A 21,054-nucleotide genomic window follows, 5' to 3' on the forward strand; every position below is an offset into this window, starting at 1 on the left:
AACAGGTTACATATTGACATTATTTATCGAACTGTGTTGGAAATACAAATCCTTACCAGAATATTACCAGTTGCCACGAGGAACTCTTCACTAGGGTCAAGCTGTAATCTGCAAGGAATCGGACAAGAGTGAAAGTAAGGCATTTGAACTCTTACAAACTACATACTTTTCGGAGTCAATACTGGAACTCACCAATTCCTTCGAGCCAGTGAAGCAACTGGTTATCAACGCGCCCCTGCGCTCAATGCAGGATGGAGAGCTCATCTTTTCAAACCATCAGGTGAGACTATAAGAGGGGACATCAAAGGTGATCCGTGGGGAGAACAGCGGGGTGGGGGGATATACACTCAACTCCACGGGTGGTTAATTCCCTTACTCCATTTGCAGAAGAATATTCCTACGGGCCAAGCAAACGAAGCTAGGAGGGCCAGTCCAGTCCGTCATCTCGGCCCTACGTGTCACATTGGTGGAGACCGCAGCTGTCCGTTCAGATCGACGCCTCTGTGGGAGCCAGGTGAGCGTAACACCTGTAAATATGCTTGGAACCACAAGAAAACTAAGAAAACAGTGCGTGATGACGATATTTGAGTATAAATGTTACAACTTGCATAAAGTTAGTTGGAGTTTGAAGCGAGAAGGACGATCACATCACTGCTGATATCCATGACTCCCCGTTTTCTGTACTTGTCATTAAACGGACGCCCTTTGCCAAACCATTGAGTTGTCCTTATTGATTGGTGTTGGAGTAATGAATCTGCACCCCCATCCATCTCAAGGGTGCAGCTATCTCGTCTTAAAGTACTTCTGAGCAAACCTCGGCTCTATGGGCCAGCCGGGGGTCTCGGAGTACACTAGTATACACAATATAATTATGAACAAGCATGAAATTCTTTCATCTACTGGAATCAAGGTCTTATTGGTTAAGTCAGCTAAGCAATGTCATCTCCATCAACATTGGTACCTACCAGCTCTGGCTTTAAAGATCAGGGAAGGCACTGCTGTGGACACTGAGGCGCATATTGAGCAAAGGGGAAGGGTGGGTTACACGGTACTGTCTGGTTCGGAAGAACTGATGGACATGGCCCCAGCAACACTAGAGAGAGTGCTACACATCTCAGCGAGATCTGAATTGTCAGCACAGGCCAGGGATCCAGTGTACAAAACATTCTTTGGCAATCCACCTCAGAGGGGGGTGTATAGCATCAAATTATTTGGCAGAAGGGTGTTTAAGAGTGTTATCATGGAATATAGCGTGTTTATTGAATTTATATCAAATTTGTATGTATTGCTCCTGTAAAAGAATTGGGATATAACACTCATACAACTTCCTAACTTTCATGGGCACCATGTTCCAGAAATTATGAGTAAAAAAGGAAGAAACAAAGGCAGTCTTGTTACATAAGTTAGAACCTATACTGGCATTGCTTATAGCCCGCAACCTGTTTCTGACACAGCATTAAGGATAAACATTACTAACACTATGGAGCCAGCGATAGCGGTCATTCATTTCTATAATGCCACTCAGCGCACATTCCTGGGCCCTGATATAGCCTCCTTATTGAACTGTCTTGACAGTCCAAGTATTCCTGTATCTGCTAAATGTATTGTGGATCCATTCATAATTGTAGGGAGCGATTTTAATATAAGGCATGGCAACTGTTTGCCAGCATTGACTGCAATGCAGGAAATTGATGCAGCTCTTAACATACTGCCACCGATTATGAAAGATGGGTCTTCAAATAGGGCAGATGATACGTTTATGTTGAATCTTGTTGAACATGGTCTGCGAGCTGTAAGTGCAAGATTACCTGCAGATAGGCCAGGGCAATATACCTTTAGCACCTCTAGGTGGAACTGAAGAATAGTTTTCTTTTTGGTGTATATGCATGTTTGGCATCTTCTGCAGGATTTATGAACTGTGCAGCACCCTGAGAGCGATCACATCCCCTTGATATTGTCGGTACACCTCAGCCATAGTAATACTTTTTCTATCCTATAATCGGACCGTAATTACCATATATTCAATAGAAGGAGGCAGTTAAAATGGGCAGCCATGGATAAGAAATCCTGCTCTGAAAATGTAATAGCTGCTTGCCTTCCATCCATTGAGATCTGTTGGTCTAGTATAGAATCTGATATTGCTTCTCTACAAGTATTCAATAATATTATTGATATTTGTAAAGTAAATTTGACTAGTGCCCACTGGTCTGTTAAACGGACAAATTCTGATTCACCATGGTATAACCAGGAATGTAGAAAGAGGAAGTCGAAGATCCTGGCCATAGCAAAGAACCCTAACAGAAATCAAATCTGTATGGCCATGGCGGGGCTATCTCATAGAATTGCACTGAAACAGGGAAAAGAAGTGTGGAAGTGTAAGTGATAGCAGCAGCTGGACACAGCAGCAAAAAACCTAACAAAAGTGATTTCTTGAATATCGTGTCCCAGGATAACATCCCAATTGAATACATCTCGGGTGTGGATCCTACAGCTAGAACCTGGATTGATCACTTCTCCAGGTTGTTGAATCACAGGGATGATGGAGATGACCTGGAGATAGTAAGCTGCTTACACCAGTTTCAGTTTGAGGAAACAAGTGAAGCCCAGTTCTCCAGTCCACCTGGTAAGGTGCCGGGGCCAGATCAGGTGGCGACGGGCGTGTTTAGGCAGGACCACCTTGTCTGGGTGCCGGTTTTTGCTAAAATCTTGAATGCACTTCCGGCTAGCAATATGTTTCCTAATAGTTGGAAGGAATCTATAATAGTTCCTATATTTCAAAAAGGTGATAGATTGGACCTTAACTGTACTGGCCAATATCTTTGATTGATTCCCCCATAAAATGGCTGGGAAGGGTGATTCACATCTACATTGTCAATTGGGCTCAAACTTTGAACATTCTGCCAGAGGAGCCGTATGAGTTTAGGGCAGGAGTTGGCACAGTAGACCAGATCCTGAACCTCAGTTTGATATTGGATAAATATACCAAAGGCTATGATTTGCCTATCTATTTGGGTTTTATGGCTCTGAGTCAAGCTTTTGATAGAGCCAACCATAAAAAGCTGTGGCATTCGCTACAATCATTGGGGATGCCAGATGCCATTCTAAATGTGCTGATTTCGTTGCATACTGATCTAAGAAACTGTATGAACTGAGAAATGATTAACAATTTATTTCAGTGCTGAGGAAAGAAAAGGTTGAGAGTGATTTATTGTGCTGTTCATTTACTGCACTATAAATATATGTATCTGGAAGTTTGCTAACTCCGAACTAAATTCTGTTTTATTGAAAATTACAAAGTTGATTTACATTGCATTAAGGGAGTGCATGTGGTTTATTTCATCCCCACTATTTTTATACGTATTGTATTGGGTAATACTCTTAATGAACCTACAATAAAAGATGGCATAAAGTCTAAATGTGGCTAGTTGGTGTTCTTAGATAAATAAAGGGAGCAAACAAACAAAATTGCCTACGCACTAGAGCAGATTTAATCGATTTACCAGCCTGTCTCAGAAATCAGTGACTAGAACAGATGAAGCTAGCAGATTTCGTCCCTGTCATGTAAAATACACAATGAAAGGGGTAGATCCAAGAAACAGTTCCTCTAAGGTAACAGAGACCAAAACAAAGACATTGAGGTGGTGCGTTAGTCCCAACACAATGCATTGTTAGGTTCACAAAAGCCAAGAAACCCGCCCAATGAGCAACTACTGGGTTGAGCCTCCAATTCAGGAATCATCAAGGCATTCACATGTAAAAACTCTCTATTGATTTAGCTCATCCAAACCCTAGGCTGTTCATAAACTGAGAGGGAGATGGCTCTGAGGAAAACAGTTGCATCTAATCAGACACCAGGTGGAAAGCAAGAACACAAAATAGAGTCTAGTGTTTAAAAGCTGGAGCGTGGTAGGCAGGGGCATACAATTATCCACACCTCATGGAACTGCGTGTTCACCATGGCACTTGAACCTGAAGTCAGAATGGGGAATCTGTTTCTTAAACACTCAGCCATCTCTGTGAAGCAAGTAGCAAAGACCAGTTATCTGAGTCAAGTTAACAGTCACCCACTCATTTGAAGACCAATCCAAAAAATGGGAATTCCTGACAGAGAAAACATAGAAATAAGGGATAATCTATCATATACAGAGAACGAGGTAAAGAAGAAATCCTGGCCATAATCAAAGGGACTATAAAAGAGCTCAGACAACTGCAACAGATGGCAAGGACTGGGCTTCAGTCCAGATAGCAAAACCAGGAAAGAAGTAGCCAAAAAGGAGCACGGGGGAAGGAGAATACTGACTGCTTGAGACACTGGCAGAGAGCAGACTATGAGAGAAGGCCAAAAGCCTCCTGGGGGGTATAGCTCAGAAAATGGCATAGACCAGACTGAGAGACGGAGAGAAAGCTGAATGCCAGCTGAGAGCTATATTTCAAACACTGGTGGAGACCAGAGCCAAAGAAAGATAAAAAGATGAATGCTTGCTGAGGGATATAACTCAGACACCGGTGGATAGTGGAAATAGAGAAAGCCTGAAGCCCAAAGTCTGATGAGCGCTATAGTTCAGATTTTAAAAGGGGTAAGGCCCTGAGGAGAAGAAACGTGAAAGCCTGTCAAGGGCTACACCCAAATACTGGGAGATAACAAGACATGGAGAGAGATCAAAGGAGACCTTGGCCTAGGAAGGCGACCCACGGAAGGTGGGTGAGATAACAGTCTGAGAAAAAACCTAATCAAGGATAAAGGAATACTTTCGTGTTAGAGCGTGTGAAAGGCATTATCATCAGCACATGGAGGTGACCCATGGCTAGAGGGTAAGATGTCTGAGTCTGACATATTATGTACTGCAAGGAAAGGTGAATGATGTACTTACTGGTTGCAAAAAAGTATGTTAACAAGCTGGGTCTTCATGACTGAGAGTATGAGGACAAGAATCAAATTGGGTGCTACATCCCCGAGACCAAGAGTTTGAGCAAAGAAGGGATGGGTTCTACCGCACTCAGATTGTAAACTAAATTATTAAACCTGTGGAAGATCAGTATTTCTGCATTAAGTCCCTGGAGACACTTTGGGATGGCCCTTCCTTACCCTTTCCTAAAACATTGTTCATTGATGAAGTTCACTGATGACTCCTGTGTACTGATGATCGCTCAGCGTAGGAGTTAAATGTTGCTAGAGCAAATTCAGGAAATTATCAAGAAAATCACTGCAACTGAGGAATTGTGTACAATTTACAATGGTATGAATGGTTGATAGGAGATGGAATAGTTGCAGGAAATAGGTCTGATGAATGAGCTGTTAAAGAGAGAGCTTCAGAAAGGGGAATGAAGATATTGGGACTGGAACAACACATCAATTGCTTCCAAGAGAGTGGTTTGCCCTTAACGAAAGAGGCTAGGAAAGCGTAATACATGACATCTCTTTGATGCTAATAGACAGAAAGGACCACTTGAAACTGACGTAGTCAGATTTGGAGTTTAAAAAGAGGATTCAATCTTGAATCAGAGATGGTAATTTTGTTTAGATTCTTTGGTCATATAAGAGAAAGAGAATGAGGAGCAGTCACTCATGAGAGCAGGTATTTCACAGGAAACTAAAGGGAGAGATTGGACACATTTGGGGAATAAAATGATAGAGAAAACGTATTGCTGATTAATGAAATAAATTAATCACATAACAGATTAGAAAAAGAACATATTTCTTTTTTGCAGCACATTAATTTGAAAATTAAAATAAATTTGAGGAATAGCAAAGTAAAATGAGGGTTGGTTACTTCAATTTGGAAAAAAGATACAAATATAGAATTCAAACAATAAATTGGAAACAAACACATGTTTGAACAGCAAATCAATGACGTATGTGATCCAGTTGAGAGGGATGCACAATACACTGTTAAATAATGAGACAATAGATTTGCGGAGAAAGTATTTGGAAAATAGGCTGCAAAAGAACAATTTACATGTAAGAATTACTGAACATACAGAAAATTGTGAACACTTAAAATAATGTAATATTAATGTATTGAATTGCACAATTAAAGATCAGGAACCGGTTACCTTACAATTTGAATACTAAAGAACATATAGGGATTAATATTATCTTGGTGGCATATTAGTTTATTAGCCACCACCTTCTCAATTATCAAGCTAGGTATGTGGTTCCCCTAACTTCATTTCGATTAAATGCATCTTTTTAAAAAGAAGATAAGTGCAAAAGTCGACCAGATTGTACATGTGTTGGAAAAACTGTGAGCTGCAAAAAAAGCATTAACAATTTGTACAATAGGATTATTAGCTTCCTTCCCTAAACCCTTAATGTTATTGGATGGAACACTATATATAACACAAATAACAAAATAAAGTAAAGACATATAAACCGCCCACAAAAAACATGTATACAAATACATCAGGATCTCATGTTAGAGCACCAACGAAAATAACTCAAAATCCAGGAAAATATTATCCATACGTGGGCCCTCAATATAACTTTCAACATTCATCTAGCATGCCAAAAATAATATAGCTGCCAGAAACGAAAAGTGATCCACTATTTCACTCCCTACCCACCACAAAAATAAAGGTTTTTAAATTTCTCCACATGCTCAACAAGGATGGAATAATGGGTAAACAGGTCCGCCAGGCCTCCCCAAGGCCACACCAGGCCATCCCTAGAACGGAGCCCTTGCCAGTATAGTGAAACCCCACTTTAAAGGCAGTGAGTGGGGAAGGCAAGGGGGATTTCACTGTAAACATGCTGCAGCAACTTTAGTACGATTAGTATCTTGAAGGTCTGCACTGCAGTAGGCCTGGCCAGGATGCGTTTGCTTGGCCTGGGCAGTCATGTATGCCACACAGCCATGAAAACACAAATGACCAGGGAGATGCAGGGCCATTTACACTCTCTAGCAGGAGCATGGGCCTCATTACAAGTTGTGCGGAATGCGTTTAACGGCGCCGGTAATGGTGCCGGCGCCGTTAAACGCATTCCGCACTATTACGAGGTTCCCTCGTGGGACCCGATGTGGACGTCTGGTTTATCCAGACGACCATAGCGGGTCCTGCGAGGGAACCAGGGAGCTAACAACGGGCCCTCTTTTAATGGGCCCCTTGTTAGCTCCCTCCCATTCCCATTCAGGGAACCCAGACACAGTTTTGGAGGCAGCCATGGCGCAAATAGCGCCATGGCTACCTCCAAAGTCGTAATGAGGCCCCATGGGTTGCTTTTGTTTTTAACTGCACTGTTCATTTTACCCACATTTCCCAACATCTCAGTTACAAGGTAACTCTTTTCTCAAACCTAAAATCAAAAGTTGATTTCTGTAATTTAATGTATGTTTATTTTTTTTTAGAACAAAACAGTTATTCCCATCACACTTAATAAAATGGTTAACTGTCTAAAACAATAAATGACAGGTGATTTTGCTTACACACGTTATCCAGTGATATAATCACTGGGAAAATAACATCAAGGGTGACACAATATTTTTTTAAGGCACTATTCATAACTTTCCCCCAATATTCTAGGACTGGAGTTTGTTTATATAATTGCACCAGTCCTAAAATACATTGGGAAAGGTGTTTATTGCCTTTTAAAAAAATATCAATTCACCCTCTATGTTTGTACCTACGATTATATCACATACAACCCTTTCACAAAGGGGAGAGTGTAGTAAAATCAAAAGTGATAGATGCAAGATTTTGAATTAACATGACCACTGTCATTGCTCTGGGAAGCCTTCCATGCTATAAGTCGTTAGTATGTCTTTGCCATTGCAAAAGGGGACAGGCCACTAGCAAATGAGCCTTGGTTCTGCCACCAAAAGGTGCAGTTCAACCTCAACTGCTAGGCCACTGAAACACAAGCCAAGGCAGGCATTTGTAGGCCTTGTGGTCTAGCAGTCTGAGCACAGATGTTCCCATTAGTGTCAGGGTGAAGGCTAATTCGCAAACAATGGCCTGGAAGGCTGGCCAAAGCAATGCTGGTGGTTCTGGTTGATTCAGAGACTTGCATCCATATTTGTTTAGTTTTGTCTGTTAGGTGTAAGCCAGAGCTATTGCCCTGGCGCACAGATAGGCTGGAGATGGGATGTGAGGTGGGACACGCATCGTATGGGAGTGTTTGGTCAATCACAAACTCCTCGAATAACCATTGCCATGTTAATCCCTATGGCATTCCCACCAACAACCCGCCCCTCCCTGATCAAACATACCCTACTGGTAACTATTTTAGCAAGATCTATTGCACAGTAGCAGCAATGTTTGTGCTGTATAGTGCCTGCCATTGTTACATCTATGCATTCTTTTAGGTGTTAATGACTTAAATGCAACTATAATTGAGCTCTTGGTGTAATGTTTCTGAATCCTGGTTATTTATAAGCTTAGTTTAGTTTGTTAAGTTTAGTTTATTTGCGTATGGTTCTAAAAGAACCTTTACAAAATTACATCAAATATCACATTCCATTTCATATGCAATATCTGTGCCATGCCTCTGTTCCTTGCACTGTCTAAAACAAGCAATCACAAAGCCAAACATGTTGGTTTATATATATATGTATTACACAGACATTTGCCAGGCAATGACATCAAATGCCCAGGTACTTTCACCAGTTTCTAGAATTTCCAATCTCATGGTCACGTGGTACCCTTATGGCAGTGCCTGGCAAATGCCTATCCCATGCCTACTCAAAAGGCCAAGCTGTTGGCTTTGCAAATGTATGTTGGTTTCAGTAAGATGAAATGTATAAGCCCAGATGTGGGTGCCTTGCTTACTCCACCTAGGGAATCAATCATGGCTGTGCTAATCCAAAAAGGTCTTACGTGAACATCCCATGTTCCAATGTCATAACCTCTTCTCATGCATTCTTGCAAGTGGGTTCTGACCATAATTGTCTTTGTGTGGAAGCCTAGCCTGCCCTGACAGAAATGTTCACGATTCAAACTGATAAGTAGTGACTTGATAACCTCATACTGTTTGAGTAACAATAACAGTTTGAATGCAAACAGAACACATCATGAATTATTGTGGGTCATGTTTAGAAGGTATTATGTGCTGGGCGCTGGATGTTAATGCAGTGTCGCAATAAGAAATGATTTACTGTGGGATCCCACCAGTGATAGAGGGGCAGGGAATGAGAGGGGAGGATGGTTCCCACACCCAAATAAACATTTGCCTTTCAGAAGATAATCATGAATACCTGAAAAATAACACAAGAGAGGAGCGTTTACTGTGATGTTGCTGGTAAAGTATAAAATGGGCATATCTTTTAAACCTAAGAAGTGGCATTTAAATATTACCTTCAGAGTGAAATCAGAGGTGTATTTAACAGTCGAACAAAAGGGCACAAGGTGGCACCACTGCTGTGCTTCTCACCCCTCAAAGAGAGACAGCCAGAGCTGCACAGGCTCTCCCAGTGAGGTCTTATTGTTTTAATGTGTCCTACCAGCAGTTTATTTACAACAGGAAGTGATTCGAGATGGGAAAAGATCATTGCTGTGGCACTTTTTTCTTTAATTTCTTTTTTTTTTATATTGCGCCTAATACCGAACCAGAGTTTGGTTTCTAAGCCCAGATCAGGGATTCAAACCTCTGTTGTTCTACCTGATTTTGCTTGCACGACCAGCGCGTTGCCCCTGTGCTATCCTCCGTTCATCATTATATCAGATTTTAATAAGCTATTTAAGTGTGATTGTTGGGTGATTGGAAACTATGGGATACAGAACAAGCTGTGTGAAACAATGACCTTGAGGTGCATTTCAGTTCACTTTGTGTCTGAGGTTTTATGTAAATTCTCATTAAATTGCATGCTGGAACATGTAGGGTTCCATTCAGGATGAGGAAAATAAAGCTACAATCATAGGGGGTCATTTTCCAAGTCAAGCAGAGATTATCCGACACTTTTCATGTGGTGCAGGATTTTGTATGATTTGGCAGGCAAAGTTGGAGAGGAGAGCTCACTTAACATGTTGCCTGCTCTTGAAGGTCCCCCAGACATATCTGATTGGTTTTCCACTAGCATGTATTTTTGTGTTGGTGGAAAACTAATGGATTCCCATGAAAACCGCCTCATTTATGCACCTGGTAAAAGCAGGCAGTTTCCAAAGGTAGATGACTTCCACAAACGTTAATTGTGGGAGGGATTTACATGTTTCCAGACACGTAATGGAGTAATGAATCGCAAAGGCGATTTTACCTGTGTTTTACTATTTACTTTTCCAGTACTTGGTGGAAACAATTAAAATTGCATGGACGGGCCCGTTTGCAACCATGTGCAAACAGGAGTGGTCCCTCTCCTCCGTCCATTTCAGGATGAAAACAAAATGATCTCCTTAATCTTTTCCCATCAACACGTTTCTACAGTGATGTATACATTGTCAGGTTGATTTATCAGGTCACCTGTGCATTTTTAAAGAAATATGTATACAATACAGTATTATTTTATGTATTCAAAACCAAACTTTAACACATATTTGTACCAACTTAAGCAGGGTAGATATGTGGTCAAGCACCTAAATAAAAGCTATTCTGGCTTTACCACTTAACCAAAGTGAATGATTATGGGCAAATCATTCACTGTCACTGTGCCTTACCTGCAAACATTTGGTGCCCCAAGAAGTGATTCAGTTTGCAGTACAATCTTTCAACAAAAGAAAGCCTCACTCATGGTTTAATAGATGGGCAGTGCATGTGTCAGGGACTGCAAAGAAGACATGCACGCACACATCTTTCTTTGGAAAATATAAGGCTGCATTTATTGAACAAATTTGCGACATTAAAAAAGAAAATGAAAGCAAACACGTCAAACAAGAAGTCATCATGGACTATTGCATATTATAAACAGTATGTACCAGACAATGGCATATAGGACCCCTTTTTCCTGCCATGTCACACCTGGAGCTCTACCAGGAGGCCAGAAACACCTCAACCTGCACCATCTGCCTGCTGAATACCCACCCTTTCCCGCCCTGGCTCTCTTCTGCATGCTAGAGTTCCCTCACACCCTCAACACAATTCAAATGTGTTGCAAAAATGCAACAAAAATACAATTGTGTGCTGCAAAACGTACTTTTCTAAGAAATTAAATGTCCTATTCCTTGCTTCAGTTTCCTGGAGGGGGTTCTGTGTTTCACCAAAAGATGGTGGGACCACAAGCAACTCCCCTGTGGTTGCTGAGAGTAGCCCAGTGTTCAGAGAGGCATTGTTGAGTGAAATCCATCTGAGATTGAATAAGTACCAGGGGCTTCGTTTCCTCGGCTGTCACAGAGGAGGAGGAGGCATCATCTTCGATTCTCTGAGCCAGGCCCGGAAGGCATGGTGGGAGAAGATGGGAGTAGCAGTAGTTGGGAATGGCGGTGAGGGGGAGCTCATGCAATATGACTGAGGGTGAAAAGTGAAGGGGGTCTGGATATCATAGAAAGGGAAGAGCAGATGGAAAATTCCATTCCCCAATTTAACTTCCATTCCATCACGGAAGAGGAACTTTCAAGTATAGTGAAACGCCTCAAAACCACCTCCTGCAAAGGAGATCCTTGCTCTGCACTTATTATCAAAACTTGTCCACCGACTCTCCTGATGGCCATATGTAAATTTGTGAATGTTTCTCTTTTTGGAAGGCTCTGTACCTAAGAATTTTAAATAAGCATGGGTTACTCCCATCATAAAAAACCCGGCCTTTGTCCTAAAGATCCCCTTAATTATAGGCCGATCACAAATACGCAGTTTCTTTTAATAAACTTGGATAGGGTAGCTTACGAACAGCTTGCCAAACATCTCAACGAATATCCTGTGCTCAAACCTCGGCAGTCAGGTTTTCGAGTCGGCTTTTGCACAGAAACTGCTCTTCTAGAACTTAAATTTAGAATTATCGAGCGGATGGACAAGGACCTTGCGTCCATGCTAATGCTTCTTGACCTCTGCTGCCTTCGACCCGGTCGACAATTCTATTTTGGTTGACAGGTTGGAAGCAGTAGCCAACTTTTCTCCAATGGCAATACAATGGATTGCATTATTTTTTAATAACCGTTTTAGCAGAGTTTTTTCGATGGAAGCGGAATCCTCACCTATCTCCATCGAATTTGGCGTACCACAGAGTGCCTGCTTGTCCCCCTGTTTATACAACATATTCATGGTCCCCTTCTTTGCCTTCCTCGACCAAGAGGGGATCATGTTTACCGACTATGCGGATGATACCCAATGTGTTGTCCCGTGGTGGGCACTCACTCAGTGGATGAGGCAGAACTGAATTGTGTCTACTTAGCCATTGAAAACTGGATGCTGAGAAACTACCTTGCTCTGAATAAGAGCAAGACCAGGTTTTTGCTCGTGGCCTCGTCTCCCTTATTGTCTAACCTGGGCATGCCTTGCACCAGCTTCCTTTATGGTGAGGTTATGCTAACCCCCCTTAAAAAGGTCAAAACACTGGAGGTTGTTTTAGATCAACAGCTATCGATGAAGGCCCATGTAAGCAGTCTGGTTTCTGCTGAAGCATTTTATATAAAACTATTAGCCCATCTGAGGCCTTTTGTTAGCCACGCTAATGCGGAAACATCATAGGAGCCAAAATTGAATATTGTTGCAGCCTATTGGCTGGCCTCAACAAATCAGAAATGAATAGACTCCAAGTCATTCAGAATGGCGCTGTTCGGGTCGTGTTAGGACTCAAGCGCCGCAACCACCTCTCTGCCGCCAGAAGGGGCCTGCACTGGCTTCCGGTGGAAGCCTGAGTACAATACCGGCAACTGGTGATTACCTATAAGTGTATCAATTGCACCATGCCAGACTATCTAAGGCAATCTATCACAGAAAAAATGCAAAATCGATCCTTGAGATCCAACAACTTAAAACTTCTGAGCATTCCTAGAAGTAGAACCAAAAGGGCTGAAAAAGGAGCTTTCTACTTATCAGCCCCGATAGCTTGGAATAACCTCCCTGTTGACCTCGGAGCTCAGCCCAATTTAGAATCCTTTAAAAAGAATGTGAAAACCTGGTTGCTTGCTTCTCCTTCTCTGTACTGTTTTTATAACTCATTTGTAGCATTTTTTTTCAAAAAGATAAATAACTTTTGTGCTTAGGGTATGATTAATTGTGAGTTACCTCTCTGGCTCCTGCTCAGGGGTCTGCACTATACAGTTGTTAACAGTAGCTTTCCTTATGGAGAAGGTGTAATGGAAGGAATGCTGACGTGAATATCAAATGGAAAGTCAAAGTAGTGTGGGACTTTATGGAAGGGAACAAAGGAGAGGATGGAAGAGGAGAGCAGAACACTTTGGAAAGGGTACTGGGGAGCATTTGATTTTGGAAGGGATGCATGGATGGAGGTAGAGAGCAGATTTCCCACTTCAACAAATTGAGTGATCTTGGGGAAATCACTTTGTCAGCCAAACTACTTTAAAGCATTGCACTAGTGACAGCCATTAACGACTCCCACCCTAATACAGTACCCCATACCCAGCCTACCCAGGGCCCACTGTCAATCATGCCCATGAATCCCTTTGCCTTAATGCTGCCACTGAGTGCAATCCGAACAAGCATCCTGATCAGACATTCACGTATTCTTCAGGGTAAGTGTCTCGCCCCTGGTCCTAACACCCTGGGCTTGAATCCAGGATGCTTGAAGCAGTTCAACAGACCAAATCAATTGAAGGGTGCAAATGGATTTTTCCGGCTCCAGGAATAGATTTTTTGTTGGATCATGAATCTGGAAAATCCGACTCATTGTGTATAGGGTACTCCTACATCCACACCCAATGGAAATTCCCCCCCAATACCCACCGATCACAAACAGGGTCCACCCAGATGAACATTCCTGAGGCCGGGCCTGGCGCTAAAGCTGATGTAAATGAATTACAAAGCATTATAAGAGAAGCATTGCCTTGTCTTGTTGCCCTCCTTGTCTTTGGAATTTTTAATCTGATAAGCACTGGTACTTTTCACGGTATGTGAGTCAGCAAATACTCACAGCTTTTCTGCAAGGTAAGGTGTCTTCCCAAACTCAACGACTTCATAAATTAGGCAGGCCACTTTTAAAAGTATACAACTCCAGTGGGAGTCCATGTAGTGCTGTGAAAATAGGGGAGACCTCATCGAACTTGCTTTTCGTTATAGTTTTAGTACTGCATGAAATACTGTTTGTGAAGGGAGCAGCACATTCTTTTGAACCCCCATGGACAGTGCATTCACTCCGTCAGTGTGCGCGATTGCTGTTGCCTGCACTGCAGACTTGAATGTTTCTGTCAGAAGGAACGGTTTTTATTTTTTTCCATAAGTGAACTTTATAACAGGCTACTTGTGCCTTTTTCCTAAATATATTTAGAAATTTAGATGAGGGCCCCAAACTAAACATAGTGATGTGGCTCCTGCAAACAAACCTACGTTCAAATGAACTTAACAACATGATTCACAGCCAATTCGTTGGTCTCTCCTAATTGTTCCTGAAGATATCAAATAGAATTGAGTCTTATGAGGATTCATCTTCCATGAGGCTGAAACCATCCAAGCCTCAGTGCATGCCAGGCAGATCTCAAGGTGGCGGATATCAGCAGAGGATGTCACTTTCAGACACTCTGTGCCAACAGCCCTCACAGCTGGTCCACATACATATAAAACATATAGGTGCCAGTTTTGACCTGCAGGGCCACTCCACGTGTATTGGGGAGGTCGGAGGACACCTTCTTGACTCCATGTCAGTGAACTGGCTTGCCCCAGTAAGAGTTCAACCAGTCAAGGGTGTTACCCCCAGCATCATAAATTGTGCAAGAGTTTAACAGCGCCAGTGCGCAGGCCCAACCCAGATCCAGCACGTGAAGAGCACCATCCCAACCCAGATCCAGCACGTGAAGAGCACCATCCCATCCCAGATCCAGCATGTGAAGAGCATCATCCACCAACCAGAGTCCTGCTGTCTCATTGCAACATCCAGGATGAAACCCGAGCAGATTGGCCTGGAGCAAATGATCCTGCTCTATGAGGCATTATTATGTTTTATTAGCCACCTCCATCACAATTGTCAAGATAGGCCTGTGGTTCTGTGGTTTGTCTAGAATGACTTCACTCGGATGAATCTATTTCCTTTAACATGGGCAAAATTCCACCAGATTTGACATTTGTCTGAATAAATCCCTGCTGCAAGAAAGGCGTGAAAATTTAAACAATCGGTTCCTATTCCAAACATTTAATATTATTGGACGGAACGCAATATCAACAAGAAAAAAGTAGCTTTCAGAGACTGAATATCAAGAAATAAATCCTCTGCTAGAATTCATACTCACAATGTTTCCTTTTCACAGTGGCCATTTTGCCTTCTTTCAGCATCTGTGTCTGCTCTTAAGCTAAATTCCCACCTAACTTTGATGAGTTTCTACTTATCTTCACAATGTTACATTTGTTTGATGAGACTTTCCTTTGGACGAGCTGGTTTCCTCTGTGGGTAGATGCAGCATTCCTCAACCCTCAGATTCCCAGCGATCACTCTTATCAGTGTGATAGCCGAGCACTCGAGTATTGCCATCTTAATGAAGGCCATTTCTGTGGCTTCTGTCTCTCCAACAACTACAGATAAAAGGACTGCCATTGCGCCCTCAATCTCTGCTTAGCTTTGCCCATGCGCCTTCCAACAAGATACCAGCCACTCTGGGATCCCCAGCTCAAGATAGTGATAAGAACACATACTGCACAACCTCAATGAATGGAATTGCGCATTGAAGGGGCCACACATGTATACATTTGACATAATTAGCTTGCAGGAGACACATTCACCAGAAGACAACGTGGGCCTCATTACGAGTTTGGAGGTAGCCATGCCGTTTTTCCCGGCATGGCTACCCCCAAACTCGGGTCCCGAAAAATGGGAATTACCAGGCCATTGCAACCTTTGCGGGCCCGGTAATTCCCATTTGCGGGACCCGGACCCAGTACGTCCCCATTCCTATTTGAGCCCCCATAGGGCTCAATGAGAATCGGGAGGATGCTAACAACGGTCCCGTTAATAACGCGGCCATTGTTAGCATCCTATTCTGCTAGCGGATGCCGCTCTGCACGTCTGGTCTGGCCAGACGTACACGGCACGGCAGCCCCGCGAGCAGAACTCGTAATGTGGCGGTAGAGTGATAACGGCGCCGGCAGCACTACCAGCGCTGTTATCACTCTACCGCCAGGGTCGTAATGAGGCCCACTACATTACCTGGGATACCCTTGGTTAGGTAAAGATGTTTTGCAAAGCAAGTGAGTGCAATGAAAGGGCTTACTAAGTTTCTACAAATATAGAATGACTTGGGAAATTCCAGATCTAGCAGGAGGATGGCTAAATAATAACTAAAGTAGATCTGAGAAGGAGGGGATTGATTTGTGGTTGAGACTTTTCCTTGACCCAAATACAGGCAACAGAAATACAGGGAGGTGGTCTGCTTGACACAGTAGAGAAGTGCAGGTTAGCAGATAGCTGGTAAAAGCTCTGTGGAGTTGCTGAGTACCAAGTGCAATCTTTTGCAAGGCCTAGCGTGCAAGGACGAATGAACCTGGAGATCCCTGGGTGGGACCCCCCAGGTGGGACCCCCCACCCACCCGCTGTGTCAAGAACAGACAGCAGAGAAGCAGAGCCTAAAGAGCCAGGAGACAATAAAGACTTGCCAGGGACACTTAAAACCCCAAGACTGTAAAATAACTACCCTCTATGGGAAGGGAGTCCAGATGGAGACTTGTCAAACTGAGAACGGCTGAATCCAAGGAGAAGCGATCCTGTTGTTGTTATTGTTGAATCTTGCTTTCTGATGTTTATCATCACTTGGTTGATCCAATCCTGTAACAATGCATAATAAACAATACTTTATGTATACCTCTCCAGATCTGCATGTTGTTGAATCTACTCAGCTTCATGACACCAAGTACGTGTCCCTTGGTTTGGTCCCAATCTCCTAAACTAAATGCCCTGAATCGATCTAGTCAAACGAAACATTCATGGAATGCAATGTTTTATTTCCTTTTTTCTCGCCATCCTTCCATCTCTGCTATCCCTCATTCCTCTCATCTACCCCTCTCTCCAACCCAATCCCTGCTCCTCTCTCCCTCCTTTCTCAATCCAATCTGCTCCTAACTGCCCCTTAATCAACACTCCCCCTGTGACAAATCAACGTCCAGGGCACCAGTGGTCCAGGGATGAATATCACTTTCTAAACCATCAATCAGCCCCACATCTCGAGTACACCAGAAGGGATCCAAACAGATTGGAAACACAAGTCAATTATAAACCTCCTTGTCCAATATTGGTAACGTGGATGGAACAGCAGGCTTATCTGCGAAAGGTCCTGGATCATAGGTTAGTTACAACACAGTGAAAATACAATTATTACCCAGTGATAAAAGGGTCTGCCCAGTCAAGGTTATATACACATCTCTATTCAACAGACAGTTCTAGCACACTAGAAAATACAACCAACCCTATAAAGGAATGCAGAGGTCAGACAGTCTCAAGAAGGAAAAGGCATGCACTCTGGATACTAACAGGAGGGTAGTCGGTTAAGTAATTAATCGCAATAGTTCAAGGATACTTGGTTTGAACACAAAGGGAGCAGTGTGTCGTAAAATGTCACTAGGGGCCTTCAGAGAAGCACCAGGGGGACAGAACCACAATGTTCCTTGTGCTTGTATAAGTTCTTGTTGCTCTATAGTGTAGAGTCAGTATCAGGGTGCTTTGCAGCTCTTGCGATAGAGTTCAATACGGGAGACAGCTGCGGGTATCATGCGGCAGGCAGTTCAGCGAGCGGGGCTGGGCGGACGGCTGGAGACTGGCCTACACAGCGGCTCGGGATCAGGAATCATTGTCCCAGTGCTGGTTAATGGGGCTGAAGCACCGGTCGAGGCGTCTCAGGCGGCATTAGCGACTGCAGCATAACAACAGTTACCAGTGCAGTCGGTTGCAGCTCGAGGGACTCGCCTGGCTCGAAAATGTCCTTTAAGGCGGATGCTTTTTGATGCTTGTCGATGCACTCCTCCTAGCTTATTCACTGGGCTTGCGTCATCTTTTAAAGTGGACAACCCAAAGCTGAGCAGAGTGTTGCAGGCAACGGCCTTGTCCTTGGTTTGGTTCAGAGACTCTCTGGCACTTCCGACCTAGGAAGCTTGCTTGCAGAGCCTAGCGGGGCACACTGTGTGCTGGCTAGCCACTGGTTCTGGAGCTGCTGGATGGTTCTCTGGATTCAGTATCTCCCTCTGTTCCCTGGGAGATGTTTAGAGGGTGGGGTGGGGGATCTTGCTTCCCTCTTTGGAAATCCTGGCCTTCCTTCACTGTTGGAAGCTGTAAGGCAGGCTGAACCTTCAGCCAGGGTCCAAATGAGTTCTTCTTGTTAGTCCTTGCAAAGTTTCCAGATGATCTGCCCAAAAGAGTAACTCAACTCTTTTAAAGTCAAATGGGCCCCGGGATTGGTGTAGGCTAAGCCTACCTTAATTAACCAATCCTGGCTCCCCACCAACAATCTCCTGTATGCATAAGGTCATAACCAGAGTGCTTTGCAACAGAAAATGTAAATGGGTGAAAACATGTAATACTAATACTAAGTCCCACCCATCTTCCTCTCTGTTGTGGATCAAAGGCTCTTGCTAGTGATTTGAGCTCTCTGTGGTTCCTTATTAAGGCTGCAGGTCTCCCTTGAAGCTAGGGGGGAAATAGACTTTTGGCCTCCACCAAACCACATACTCATACCTTCTGCATTGGATCCCCCTGCAGGGATGACTACTGTACATACATAGTTCCAGACATGACAGGTCACTGCCCTTGATACTGAGTGGTGAGAGATGGCTTCAGGTTGACACAGTGCATATCAAATGTTGTTGGGGTTTTCCTGTCCTTTGTTAGTACTCTGGCCAGGCCTCCCAGGGGCCTGTTTGAATTAACTCTGATTAGTACGCGAGGCTGCCACCAGCAGCTAACAAAGGAAAGGGCAGATCCATGGAGCCTTTGTTAGTTAATTAGACTGACCATGGCAGGAGAAAGGGTTTGCCTTTCCCCTTCTGAGATGCCTTGATGTACTCGTGACTGTCATATTCCAACTAAATATGACAGGGGGGGGGCGGTGCCTGTATGCTGTGTCCACCCAGAGTACACGGCTCTATGTATATGTTGTACAGTGAGCATAGGAACATTTGTGCATATTAGACCCACACATTTTCCGGAGGTTGATCGGCCATCATTCAATTTCATTTAAAATTTAAAAAAAGCCCAGGCATGCGCACACCCACCATGCGGATTGTCGAATTCCTCACAACCCCTTTGTCCTCTCTTAACAAAATCCATCCACCCACAGTTAATTTTCAACCTGCTTCTCCTTACCCCACTTGTCTCCTAAATTGTTTTCTCCTGGCCCTACGAACCCTTCTGATGTGATTGCCTCTCCACTCCCCCTAGTCACCCCTCCCCCTCTCTCCCCTATGCTCATTCCTTCTCTATCCCAATCTATGTTAAGAATGCATTCACCTCACAATGTACCCAACCCCAATCCACCATCACTGACCCAGCCTCTTCTGCCTCCCTCCCTTCCTCCCGCCATTCCTCAGCCTCCCTCTACTCTGCTATCGCATGGACATATTGCTATTCATTTTCATTCCCGTCGCTTCCATGCTATCTCCCACAGTTCCACTTCTCACCCCTTCTCAGCTTTCCTAATAGCCTAATCTCCTCAATCAACCTCAGGCCATAGGTTTAGCATTCCCCAACTCACATGGACCCTCCCTCTCAATCCCCACCCACTGCTTCCCATACCCATTTTATACCCTTCAACCCACCCCTCAACATATTCATGATAATCTCCCACAATACTCCTGCTCTCTTTGTTACATTCCTCTCTCACCACATTCACCACCACCACCCTCCCACCACTCTCCTGCCTTCACCTTCTGACCACCCCACCGAGTGGCAGTCCCCACCAACCCCCATAGATTATTTTCTCCCCTTCCACTCAATTCCTTCCACACCCCTCCATTTATAAGTATTCATTCATCATATTTTTCAAGCACTATGTTAAACATGACAATAATAGAGAGGATAAATACAACACATAATTTGATCAAATAAATTGGAGGAAGGACATTCATCTAAAAGAAAACAGCAGAATAACACAAATGAGAAGGGAAAGATGACCAACACCAAGCTATGAGCTTATTTTCTAAACAAAATATACATAGAAGCACCCTATGTTCTCTCTTCTCTTTCTCACATATCTTACACTCAATTCACTCCGATAGCTCAACTCCCCCATCCTCATATCAACCAATCACCAACTCACCCTCATCTCCCCTTACATCCATCTGTCCTCTCCAGTCCTCACTCTAACCTCTCCTCTCTCTGCTTCACCACCTCATATGCCACCCAAATACTCCTCCTCCCTTCTCCACCTCCCAAAACCCTCTTCCACCTACCACCTCCACCTCCTCATATGTGTACACCAACCTAGAGCGCACTTTAACCTCAATATAACACCTAGCAACACACTTCACAGCCATGCAACAGAAGCAGAATCCAAAAAATTAAGCCCACTGCATACACACTTCATGCAACTATCCATAGCGACACCTCCATCCATATCCGCAGCGCTCTTTTCCCCACCTACCACCGACAGACTACTGTATCCACATCATCTTCCACAGCAGCAACATCACTCTTCCCTGCAGCAACATAGCCCTACATTGTCTTATAGCTCAGGACATTCAAACCACCATCCAAAGCCACTGTGTTTTCCACATGGAAATGCTGTGCTTTATTTAACATATGGCCAAACACACATTTGACTTATCCTAGCTCAGCAAATACCACTAGCCACGTTCTTTCATTTCACACTCTGTAACAACAAAACAAAGCAAATTCATACATCACAGTATGCACCCAAACTCCCATGAACCACCATAAGACATGAATATCAGGCAACGTATGATCCTCCACTGTTGTTTACCCCATCCGTAATCCGTAGTGTGGTGGCCTATAAAAATTCTCATACACTGAGGACATTTGTAAGACTTTTATTAAAGGAACAAAAAGGCCTAACTCTCCCTATTGCTATGGGGATTTTCCCTAACTA

The sequence above is a fragment of the Ambystoma mexicanum genome, chromosome 4q (assembly GCF_040938575.1).
Source record: "Ambystoma mexicanum isolate Mex_15411 chromosome 4q, UKY_AmexF1_1, whole genome shotgun sequence".
Taxonomy (NCBI): domain Eukaryota; kingdom Metazoa; phylum Chordata; class Amphibia; order Caudata; family Ambystomatidae; genus Ambystoma; species Ambystoma mexicanum.